Source organism: Dermacentor silvarum, chromosome 9 (assembly GCF_013339745.2).
Source record: "Dermacentor silvarum isolate Dsil-2018 chromosome 9, BIME_Dsil_1.4, whole genome shotgun sequence".
Classification (NCBI taxonomy): domain Eukaryota; kingdom Metazoa; phylum Arthropoda; class Arachnida; order Ixodida; family Ixodidae; genus Dermacentor; species Dermacentor silvarum.
Window position 1 is genome coordinate 114,533,868 of NC_051162.1, and position 11,688 is coordinate 114,545,555.

Sequence of the window (11,688 nt, forward strand, 5' to 3'; positions counted from 1 at the left end):
GTACCATTGCTCAAAATTATGTGTCACCTCGGCGTCGTCTGCTAAACAGCTTCGCTGGTCATCCACCTTCGCAGAGTGGAATGGCTCATGATGTTTTTACATGGTCATCGTATCGAGGCCAACTAAACAGACTAATGTAAGGCAGGGCCGCCAAATAAATGCTCCCGCTATAGATAAAGCTCTATAGTACAACAGTTATACAGATGCACTTTTCTGTGAGGCGTCATAAAACTTCGCTAATGAGTCGACCGAATATTTCTCGACCATCCCCCCAAAAGAAAAAAAAAAAGCCGTTACTTTGACACAGAACAATGAAGGCACACGAGGTAACACCTTTGTTCTGTAATGCCTCACGTTCGTAAGAAATATAACAGTTCCTTCTCAATTCTGTGCAGTCGGCCGAAGCCTTCTGAGAAAATAAGGGGGAAAGTAGGATAAACAGAAAGGAATGTAATCATTATATGCAGTTTGGTTTCGGGACAACAAGTGTCTCATGGAAGAAGGCTTCTGGACATTAAATCCACATTTATACAACTCTCCGAACATGTGCCTGGAAGAACGGTTGGAGAACCTACGTTGAAGGTGAAAAACAGCAATTATAATTTGAGGCTCTGCTTACAAAAGTATATCACATCTCGCGATGACCAGCCTAAATCTGGGGCGTGCAAGTAGCGCCTGTCTCAACGTGTTCCTTATCACCTGATACGCAGATGAGCCACGCTAAACTGAAGCATACATTGTAAGCAGAGAAACACGCAACCTTTATTCTAACCTTTAGGTACCCGGGAAAGACTTGCGGAGAATGGCCAACTTTGCACTCGTCATTGCGGAAAGTGCTCCATGAGTGGTCGTCGACGGAAATCTATGCAGCCACAGCCTCACCCATCCCTCACAGGTCGATGGTGACATAGTAATGACTGACTAAACGCCGAGAATATTTTATTTTTTAGGTTGTTGCTATAGACACACCTGTACAATACGAAAATACAATGAAAAGTCTCAGCAGTCAAATGTGGCCAAATTCTTTAGGTGAATGCAGTGACAAATCTGACGTACAGTGAGTGCAATTCAATTGAGTATCTCCCGCAAAGTCAATGTTTTACTCCCGACACATGGACATACGGCGCGGCCATACGAACGGCTCACATTGGTGCAACAAAGCCTGTAAACCCGAATCCTTAAGTGTGAGCTCCTAGCTGTCCACCGCGTACGCTGTTCAGTTAAAAGGCGTTATGCTCTTTCTATTTTACAGGAAGAATACACCGGAGGGCGACCGCGGCATGGCTCTTTAGAAGGAAATACTTAGTATGCAGTAATGCTTCGCATAGGTTGGAAATATCTAATGAAGAACCCTCTATTACTAACTTTTTTAAATGAAACAAGCAGTGCACGTAGAAATTGAATAAAAGGAAAGAAAAACTGTCGTTCCTTACTTTTACGAATTTTTAGAGAGTGTCCAAACAATGCATTGATAGTTTGATACAAAGAAAAGAGCAAAATTTTTTTGGGCAAATTGGTTGAAACTAGCACATATTAGGGGCTTCGTTCTCTTAATAAGCTGAATAAAACACAAAGAATGCTTCTATTAGTCCCCTCCACTAATCTATAAGCAATAGCACTCAAACAAAAATTAGACTTAGAGACTTACGATCATCCTTTGCGTCAATCACGATTAGCAGTACGGTGAGCGTGAAAGCCAGAACTGCAAAGACAATTGATTTGTGCATGTTTGCAGAGCCCCCAACCTGATAGGCGATAGAGTGGGATGTGTGTTGTGGTCCTTATATATAACGGAGCCGTGAGTTACATTTAAAACAATTTTTTTATATTTGACTCCCAGCAAACATACTGAAAGGAATGGGAGGAGAAAGAAACGTCTTGAGAACCGATATTGGCGAAATTTCGTTGCCCTATTTTTTATTACTAAATCATACTATTGACTTCAGCTAGTGCGTCAAATGGCACTGGCTTCCCTAGAAAGAGTTCACTATATTATAGATCGCATTCTCAAGCCAGACATGCAAATGGCAGCCTTTGACCATTTGCGTATGCCTATTGTGGAAACGAAGTGTCTAACGTAAGAGCGAAAATTTAATAAATGTACGTCCGACGGATCACGGCTTATCTTTCGTGGTACGCCCAACGGTTCCAGTTGATATTAAGCGAAGCTTTAAAGGCTCACAAGTGTCGGCGGCGGTGGTGGTGGTGGTGGTGGTGGCGTCACGCTAACACGTGGGCCGATCCTGGAGATTGTGCAGAAAGGGTCCAAGCTCAATGGCACCACATCATCAGCCTATATTTATGCCCACTGCAGGACGAAGGCCTCTCCCTGTGATCTCCAATTACCCCTTTCTTTGGCTAGCTGATTTTAACTTGCGCCCGCAAATTTCCCAAGTTCATCAGCCCACCTAGTTTTCAGCCGTCCTCGAGTGCATTTCTATTCTCTTGGTATCCATTGTGTAACCCTAATGGTCCACCGGATATTCATCCGACGCATTACATGGCCTGCCCAGCTCCATTTTTTTTTTCTCTTAATGTCAATTAGAACATCGGCTATCCCCGTTTGCTCTCTTATACACACCGCTCTCTTCCTGTGTTTCAGCGTTAGGCTTAACGTTTTACGTTCCATCGCCCTTTGTGCGGTCTTTAACTTGTTCTCGAGCTTCTTTGTTAACCTCCAAGTTTCTGCCCCATTTGTTAGCACCGGTAAAATGCAATGATTTTGCACTTTTCTTTTGAACGACAGTTGTAAGCTCCCAGTCAGGATTTGGCAATGCCTGCCGTATGCACTCCAACCTAATTTTATTCTTCTGTAAATTTCTTTCTCATGATTAGGGTCCCCTGTAAGTAATTGACCTAGATAAACGTACTCGTTTACAGACTCTAGAGGCTGACTGGCGATCGTGAATTCTTGTTCCCTTGCCAGGCTATTGAACATTTCCTTTGTTTTCTGCATATTAATCTTCAACCCAACACATACTTTCTCGGTTGAGGTCCTCAATCATTTGCACATATCATTTGCAATGGCACATACCAGGGACAAAAAAGAAAGAGAGAAAGAGAGAGAAAGAAAATAGAGAGAAAGGAAGAAATAGAGAAAGAAAGAGAGAGAGAAGGAGAGAGAGGGAAAGAAAGACAGAGAGAAAGAAAGAAAATCACCACGAAGGTCACATACACACACGACAAGCTTTGCTTACCCCCATTTTCTCGACAGGGGAAAGGCTGGTGATTTTCTTTAATGATACAACGGATCAATAACATAAAACCTCCTCGGCAAATCCACATACCCTGAAGCTTCGCATTACCTTCAGAGTGGTTAGAATACTTGTAGAACTTCGCATTATAGATGCACATCTTGCCATCACTGCTGGTCCTAGATGGTATACTCCGTAAAGATGAGGAAGAATCTAAGTGTCGTAGCTAATCTGTACAGTAGTCAGCGCCAGTGCGGCGGAAGGCTAGCTTTTATATTAAAATAAAGTGGCTGCATGAGTTAAATACGTTGCAGGTAGGTTGTCTTAGCGGAACATACCTAAATAATGTTCCTGTGGAAATGTTTAAATCAGCAAACATTCCTCGGTGGTTAAAAGTCAGTGGTGCATATCGCTGGCACGGGAGTACCTGCGGGCAGCCCACTGTTGTCATTGCTCTAGAATCTCCGGTGGCGACGCTGGATTTCATAGTTTCAAAACGTTGTCACAGCTTTTCCTTTTTTGTCTTCCCTTTCTTGCCCTGCGCATTTTTTCGCCACTTAATCTGTGAATGGCGCCAATCAAAGCAAGCAGCACCGAAAGTTTCACTTCCATCGATTCCCACTTTTCGTGTGGTCGGCATATTTTTTGTTAAGTGCATAATTTTTTTTATCGATTCATCGCCAAACTTGGAGAAATGTTGAACATACCAAATACGGCTGTGCACGACACTTCTTTATTTTGTTTCTTATGTAGTAGATACTTCAGGAAGCTGATTACGGCACCTAGGTTTGAGATAGGAATTGAGTGAGTTATGATAGCATGCAATGTCAATACCCATTTTTGTAGCATCGGAAAAAAAAAGGAATTCAGGTGTACTTGATAAAGTAAGCTGTGCCTTTGTGTATGCAAGAGGGTTCTACTTCTTTTTAAAGCACATATGATGCTTTTCAAGCGTAGCTTGTATTGCGTTACAGTTTTCGGTGGCAGCTATAGTCACGCAAAAAGTCACGCGTGGCCAATCATCATCATCATCAGCCTATATTTATGTCCACGGGAGGACGAAGGCCTCTCCCTGCGACCTCCAATTACCCCTGTCTTGTGCTAGCTGATTCCAACTTGCAGCTGCAAATTTCCTAACTTCATCACCCCAACAAGTTATCTGCCTTCCTAGACTGCACTTCCCTTCTTTTGGGATCCATTCTGTAACTCTAATGGTCCACCGGTTATCCATCCTACACATTACATGGTCTACCCAGCTCCAAATTTTTCTCTTAATGTCTACGTAATAATGTCGTCATGCAGTGGACATAAATATCGGCTGATGATGATCATGAGATGAAGCTGACGAAGCTGAAATGACGACGATACGAAGGCCAAAAACTATACCACGAGGACGTGCGCAGTGGTCCAAGTTGGTAAAGAACATGAACCACTGTGTCGGTGTAAAAGGTGGCGGCATATCGACGAAGGAATGATGAGAGTCGCAAGACAGGGCTATAATGACGACAGTGCAAAGACTATGAAATGTTCAGGACCATGAAGATGTTTGTGGTAGTCAAAACAGGTAGAGAACCTGAGCCACTGGGTTGGTCTAGGAGGTGATGGCGTGACGGCGATGGCATGGCAAGTGACGGATAATGAAGCTGGAATGGCAAAAACGCGAAGACAACGACAGCATCAAGACCAGGAGGGCATACGAACTGGCCCAAGCTAATACACACACACACACACACACACACACACACACACACACACACACACACACACACACACACACACACACACACACACACACACACACACACACACACACACACACACACACACACACACACACACACATATATATATATATATATATATATATATATATATATAGATAGATAGATAGATAATAGGTACGCTGAAAACTGAAAACGTCTTAAGTAGGCAAAAAGAATGCGAATCGCATTAAAATACGCAGTGCTAAAATTCAGCCCCACTGATACGCGCGATATATTCGAAGCCCCTATTGGAGCACAAAGTTCCCAAAACAGCCAGGCTACTTTCATTCGAAATAGTGATGAACCGGATACAGAATCTCCTTCTATAACTAGCGCTGAAGTTAGAAGGGCCTTGAAAGACATGCCCAGAAGAAAAGCGCCTGGAGAAGATGGAATAACAGTAGATTTAATCAAAGATGGAGGAGATATCATGCTTGAAAAGCTTGCGGCCCTTTTATACGCAATGCCTCACAACTTCAAGTGTACCAGAGAGCTGGAAGAACGCCCACATTATACTTATCCATAAGAAGGGAGACGTTAAAGAATTGAAAAATTACAGACCCATTAGCTTGCTTTCAGTATTATATAAAATATTCACCAAGATATTTTCCAATTGAATAAGGGCCATACTTGACTTCAGCCAACCTAGAGAACATGCTGGCTTCAGGAAGGGATATTCTACGATGAACAATATCCATGTCATCAATCAGGTAATCGAGAGATCTGCGGAGTACAATCAACCTCTCTATATGGCTTTCATAGATTATGAAAAGGCATTTGATTCAGTAGAGATACCAGCAGTCATACAGGCATTGCGTAATCAAGGAGTACAGGAGGCATACGTGAATATCTTAGCAAATATCTACAAGGATTCCACAGCTATAGATACCTTGGTTCTTTACAAGAAAAGTAGAAATTACCTATCAATATAGGGGTCAGGCAAGGAGGCACAATCTCTCCAGTGCTATTCACTGCATGCTTAGAAGTATTCAAGTTCTTAGACTGGGAAGGCTTAGAAGTAAGGATCGACGGTGAATATCTCAGCAACCTTCGGTTTGCAGATGACATTGTCCTATTGAGCAACAATGGAGACGAATTACAACAAATGATTGAGGGCCTTAATCGAGAAAGTGTAAGAATTGGGTTGAAGATGAATATGCAGAAGAAAAAGATAATGTTCAATAGCCTGGCAAGGGAACAAGAATTCAGGATCGCCAGTCAGCCTCTGAGTCTGTAAAGGAGTACTATTATCTAGGTCAATTACTCACAGGGGATCCTGATCATGAGAAAGAAATTTACAGAAGAATAAAATTGGGTTGGAGTGCATACGGCAGGCATTGCCAAATCCTGACTGAGAGCTTACCACTGTCGTTGAAAAGAAAAGTGTACAATCATTGCATTCTACCGGTGCTAACATATGGGGCAGAAACTTGGAGGTTAACAATGAAGCTCGAGAACAAGTTAAGGACCGTACAAAGAGTGATGGAACGAAAAATCTTAGGAGTAACGTTAAGAGACAGGAAGAGAGCGGTGTGGATCAGAGAACAAACGGGGATCGACGATATTATAGTTGACATTAAGCGGAAGAAATGGAACTGGGCAGGTCATGTAATGCGTTGGATGGATAACCGGTGGACCATTAGGGTTACAGAATGGATACCAAGAGAAGGGAAGCGCAGTCGAGGACGGCAGAAAGTCAGGTGGGATGATGGTGTTAGGAAATTCGCAGGCGCAAGTTAGAATACGCTAGCGCAAGACAGGGGTAATTGGAGATCGCAGGGAGAGGCCTTCGTCCTGCACTGGACATAAACATAGGCTGATGATGATGAGCACAAATTGTTTTCGATGCGCCAAGTGCCCATCAAGCCAACGCAAAACTGGTTCGTAGCGTAGGATGCTTTGAGCTTAATCATAATTTTTTTGGTGGGAAACAATTTTTTCTGGTGAGGGCACTGAGGCTACCGCAAAATATCAAACAAATTTTTTCACCGTATAATTGGTGATCTATGGTTGGCAAATGTCCAAACAGGCAAATTATAGTAAGCATAAACAGAGTAGAATTCAGTAATCTATCGTGGAGAAAACCACCATATGTGGAAAGGGTGGCACTATTATTTCACAACAAAGAATGACCGCCTAGTCGAATAGTCAGAGATCGCCCAGAAGCATGCGGTTACCGACTGTGGTAACACCCAGCGACTCACGAATCGGTACACGCTTGCGATTGTTTTGCCCGCCTTTGACATCAAGAAGTAAAGCGCCAGTGCGCTGGAACTTTTTTTATTGTTGTGCACAGGTTGTGAGGCAATAAAGTAGTCGGTTGATGATCAGCCTTCTAAAACTATTTTGCTGTCCCTGTCTTTGCCTGCAACGTGGTATAGATAATGGTATTGAGGTAACAGCGAATATAAAAAAGAATGTTTTCTGGAAAAAGGAACCAACATAGAAGGAAAAGCTCTTTCCTGTCACAGGTGCAAGCGTTAAGCACTTAGACTTCGCCCAAGTGCCGACGGATATATTTTATGGTTTCCGAAAAACATATTTCAAATGCTTAGAAGTAAATTCTTTTACCTCTGAAGCTTCGACATTTATTTTGCACTGTAGCAACACGTGAAAGGACACCATAATAAAATAAATGGTGATTACAGGGTGAAGGTCACTATGCGCCCATGTACGCCAAATAGAAAAGGCTGCCGCTCAGCCGTTCAAAGAACCTCAAATGTTATAACACTTTTGTTGATTGTAAAACTAGCTTTCCTGCGAAGCGCTTTGCCTAATTACTGGTGGCACAGTAATTTTTGCAAGGAACTTGTGCAGACACATTTTGCTTGTAATACGACATCGAAAATCTTCGAAAGTCGCTCTCGTGATGGAACCATGCGCAAAAGACATCTTTGTTTCATCTTTGTTAGTACATCATTGAGATGCACTCGTCGTAATCCCATCACCCTCATGCCGTAGCCGGCAACCTATCGTCGTTGCGCCATGGTTATCTTTTCAAAATCATCATCCCATTGTCCCCATTTCGTCATCATACCGCCTTCATCATTCTTTCAATGTCATTCCTTCTTCAGCATTACGTCGTCGTCGCTGTGCACTCGTGACACAGTCTTCGTCATGCCTTCATGCTGATGGGCAAACTTGCCAAGAGGTCGCCTTAACAAAGTGGGTCCATACGGAAGGCACTGTATGTCACCTATAGCCGAAGAAACAGAAGTCTTACAACGGCCATTACAGATTTTATACAAACGTGGCTTCAGCGATACGGGGCGTCCCTGCATTGCTTGAATGCTAATCGCATTACTGCCGACAGTCATCATTAGATGGGTTATGCCGTATTTGTTTTGCTTAGTCATTTGTGCAGGGCGTGTATGAGAATGAAGTCGCCTGACGAGGACAGAAATTGTTGATGGTGATGGCGGTGTGATCGACAACATTGTGAACCTAAGTTTAAGACCCTGGATTGTGCTGAAGCGAAACGGAGAGGATATGAAAATCGGTTAGCAATGAAGGAGGTGTAGCTGTTGCCACACACCTATATTTCACTTTCTTTTTGAACGCTGCAAAGTAACACTAGATAACAATAACAAGCAAATTTTAGGAAATGTCAACCAAATTCCTAATCTAGATCCCGTCAGCGATGTCTTTTCTGTGCACGCCAGAAGCAAGTGCATTGTATAGTTGGCCTTTTGGCCTGTTGGCCGTCTGTCTTTTGTTTCGAGCAGAACGAAATATATTTAATTTCTCTTAAAAATGCCACTGCAATGATCGAAAGCTTTCCTTTAACAGAAATGACGAGCGACATCCGAAGGCAGCAAGTGAGTTCAGGGCACTGACCTTTCTATTCATGACACGCAAACAAATGCTTCTTCCCTCATCTTCTTGTAAGATCACTTAGTGCACAAATCAAAGCCATTTCAAAGTACAGACTCGTATGTTCCCCTTTCGCAGCCTAATGAGCTTTACGCCTGACATTCTCAAATTCCACAGAGGTATCGCACGTGACTGTTGGATATAAGAGCGTAGTTAGGGAAATGTGAAAACTGCGTCCTTCTTGTGGAGACAGTGAAAACAGTGAAGATATATGAAACAGTTTAGATATATGAAAACAGTGAAGATTCCTGGAAATTCTATAGGGCGTAGGAGCAGGAAGAAGAGGTCGGTGCTCTGGTAGTGGCCGTTCCAGCTTTCTCTGATATGGCGGCAACTGTTCCGCCCCAGCGGGGTCGTTTATCCTGTGCGGGGAGAATTATGCGGCGACTGAGCAGCACTTAACTATTTTACGGTGCAAGACGAGCAAGCCAACTGGAAACAAGGAAGCCATAATAATCAGGATGTTTAGTGTCTTCAATCGCTTCATAATAGCCTGGTCCACATAGAATCATGTCAGATCGACTACAGAATTCCCAAATAATTTATTTTTAAGGAATTTATTTCCTGCTACGAACTCAGAAAACGACCCGCATACATATAAGGCACGCAGTCCAAAACAAAATCATTTCTGGAGTAATAAAAGAACGCAAAGCCACTCCGGTTTCGGGCAAGCTGTTGCCGAAATTCTACTTACCATCCCCAAACAGGCGCTACAGATCATGCCACTACAGTTCCCTCAGTGGATGCTGTATTCGAAAGTACATCCCTGGAATAGAGTCCAGCAAGAACATGCTTCAAGGAGATATTTTACAGACAGCACTGGCCTACATGAGCGTGAAGTACTCCACTACAAGCCCACATTCACTGACTGCCTCTCTACACAACGTAGCCCTTCCTCTGGTATTTTCGTTCCTTCCACAGGCCAAACATATTCATAGCGTTTAGACATCAACACTGTCTTTAAACATCAACATTGTGTGAGCTGTATGCAATGAAACAGGCGATAAAATACGTACTATGACAGCTTCAACAACAATGGACAATCTTCACAGACTCGAGAGCAGCATTGCAAAGCTTATGCACGAGAATCACCAAATCAAGAAATTATGCTTTGGTCGAGGACATAGCATACCTACAATTTGGCATTTACCGCTGGACCCGTGATAGCATCTGAGTGGCTTCCAGGACATTGCGGTATAAAAGGTAATGAAAAGGCGGATGAGGCAGCCTGGAGAGGTCATGATCCCATAAAATTAAAAAAAAGTGTTTTAACAGCGGAGCTCTCTAAGCTTTTCGTTTCCCCCGCGTCGCGTTCGCAAAAACTCACCTAGCGATGATGTCACTGCGCACAACTGCACCTCACTTCGCCTAGCTCCTCTGCCGCAGCGCTAGTGATGACGTCACTGCGCGCAGCTGTGCCTCGCTTCATCTTGCGATAGCTAATAGATAGCCAATCAATAGCTAATTGATAATCAATCAATAATCAATAAATTCCGGAAAATGCTGGGGATGACTTGGTATAGTGCTTTGTCTAGCCGAAATACGTGGCCAATACCTTGCGATAGCCAATCAATAGCTGATTGATAACCAATCAATAATCAATAAATTCCGGAAAATGCTGGGGATGCCTTGGTAGTGCTTTGCCTAGCCCAAATACGTGGCCAATACCTTGCGATAGCAAATCTATAGCTAATTGATAATCGATCAATACAAATAAATTCCGGAAAATGCTGGGGATGTCTTGGTTGTGTTTAGCCTAGCCCAAATACGTGGTCAATATCTTTCGATAGCCAATCGATAGTCAATCAAGAGCCAATCGATAATCGATCACTATTAAATAAATTCCGGAAAACGGAGGCGATGACTTGGTAGTGCTTAGCCTAGCCCAAATACGTGGCCAATGCCTTGCGATAGCCAATCGATGTCCAATCATTAGGTAATCAATAATCGATCAATAATCAATAAATTATGGAAAAGCATAACTCCTAATGCCAGGTCCAGCTAGGTGCCGATCAGCTCCGCTGTTTCTTTAGCCTTGCGCCACTAGTGCAAGCTACGCCAATATTTTTACACTAAAAGTGAGGCTTCAGCTTTGGCTAAGCGATATGTACTCAATGAAAGGCGTGGAAGATAGTCTTCACCTTCAGGCAATTGCAAGTTTTTGTTTAACATCGACCGAGAACTCCAACCAAGGCTAGCGCAATGTATATCACGGCATCTGGAGGCCCTCTATCACCGGCTTTGATTAAACATTGCATACACGAACAATCTTCTTTTTAGCAATGGCCATACCACCAATACACGTTGTAACAACTTCGGCGCTGTGGAATCTCTAGAGCAGATCTTGCTTAAGTGCCCATCTTACAGAGACGATCAATATCAAAGTAAAACGAAAATGGAAAAGCTCGACCAAAGCCCCTCGACATTTGCAAGAATCCTGGGTCCCGGAACTTGCAAGTCAAAAGAAGACAAAGCCCAGGACTTTATATGCTGAGTCGATTGGTTTTGCTTTCGAAACTATGACTCAATCACGTCGTCTCATCAAGACTGTGAGTCTATTTTATTTTGCATTAAACGTCGAGTTTTACCAAGATGATCTACCTTCATCGCATCGGACCGATACCATCACAAGACCTGCATTTTTCTTTTCATTTTTCCTTCTTCCCACCTTCTGCTAGGGAGGCCTCTCTTCCCCTTCGTGTCATTCCCTGGAGAGTAGCATGTAGGCAGAAATACGCTGGATAAACACCCTGCTTTTTCAATAACAATATTTCTCTTTCTCTCTCTTTGTACAAAGACGCGTTCTCAAAATAAGTGTTTGCCAGAAGATTATTACACACCATCTCCATGCTCTGCTT

General features: G+C 43.1%; 1 protein-coding gene across 2 annotated transcripts in view; it reads left to right on the top strand.

Moving 5' to 3' along the window:
• Positions 1-11,688, top strand: part of LOC119464125 (rab-like protein 2A) — a 411,477-nt gene that overhangs the window by 47,622 nt on the left and 352,167 nt on the right. The window lies entirely within an intron of this gene.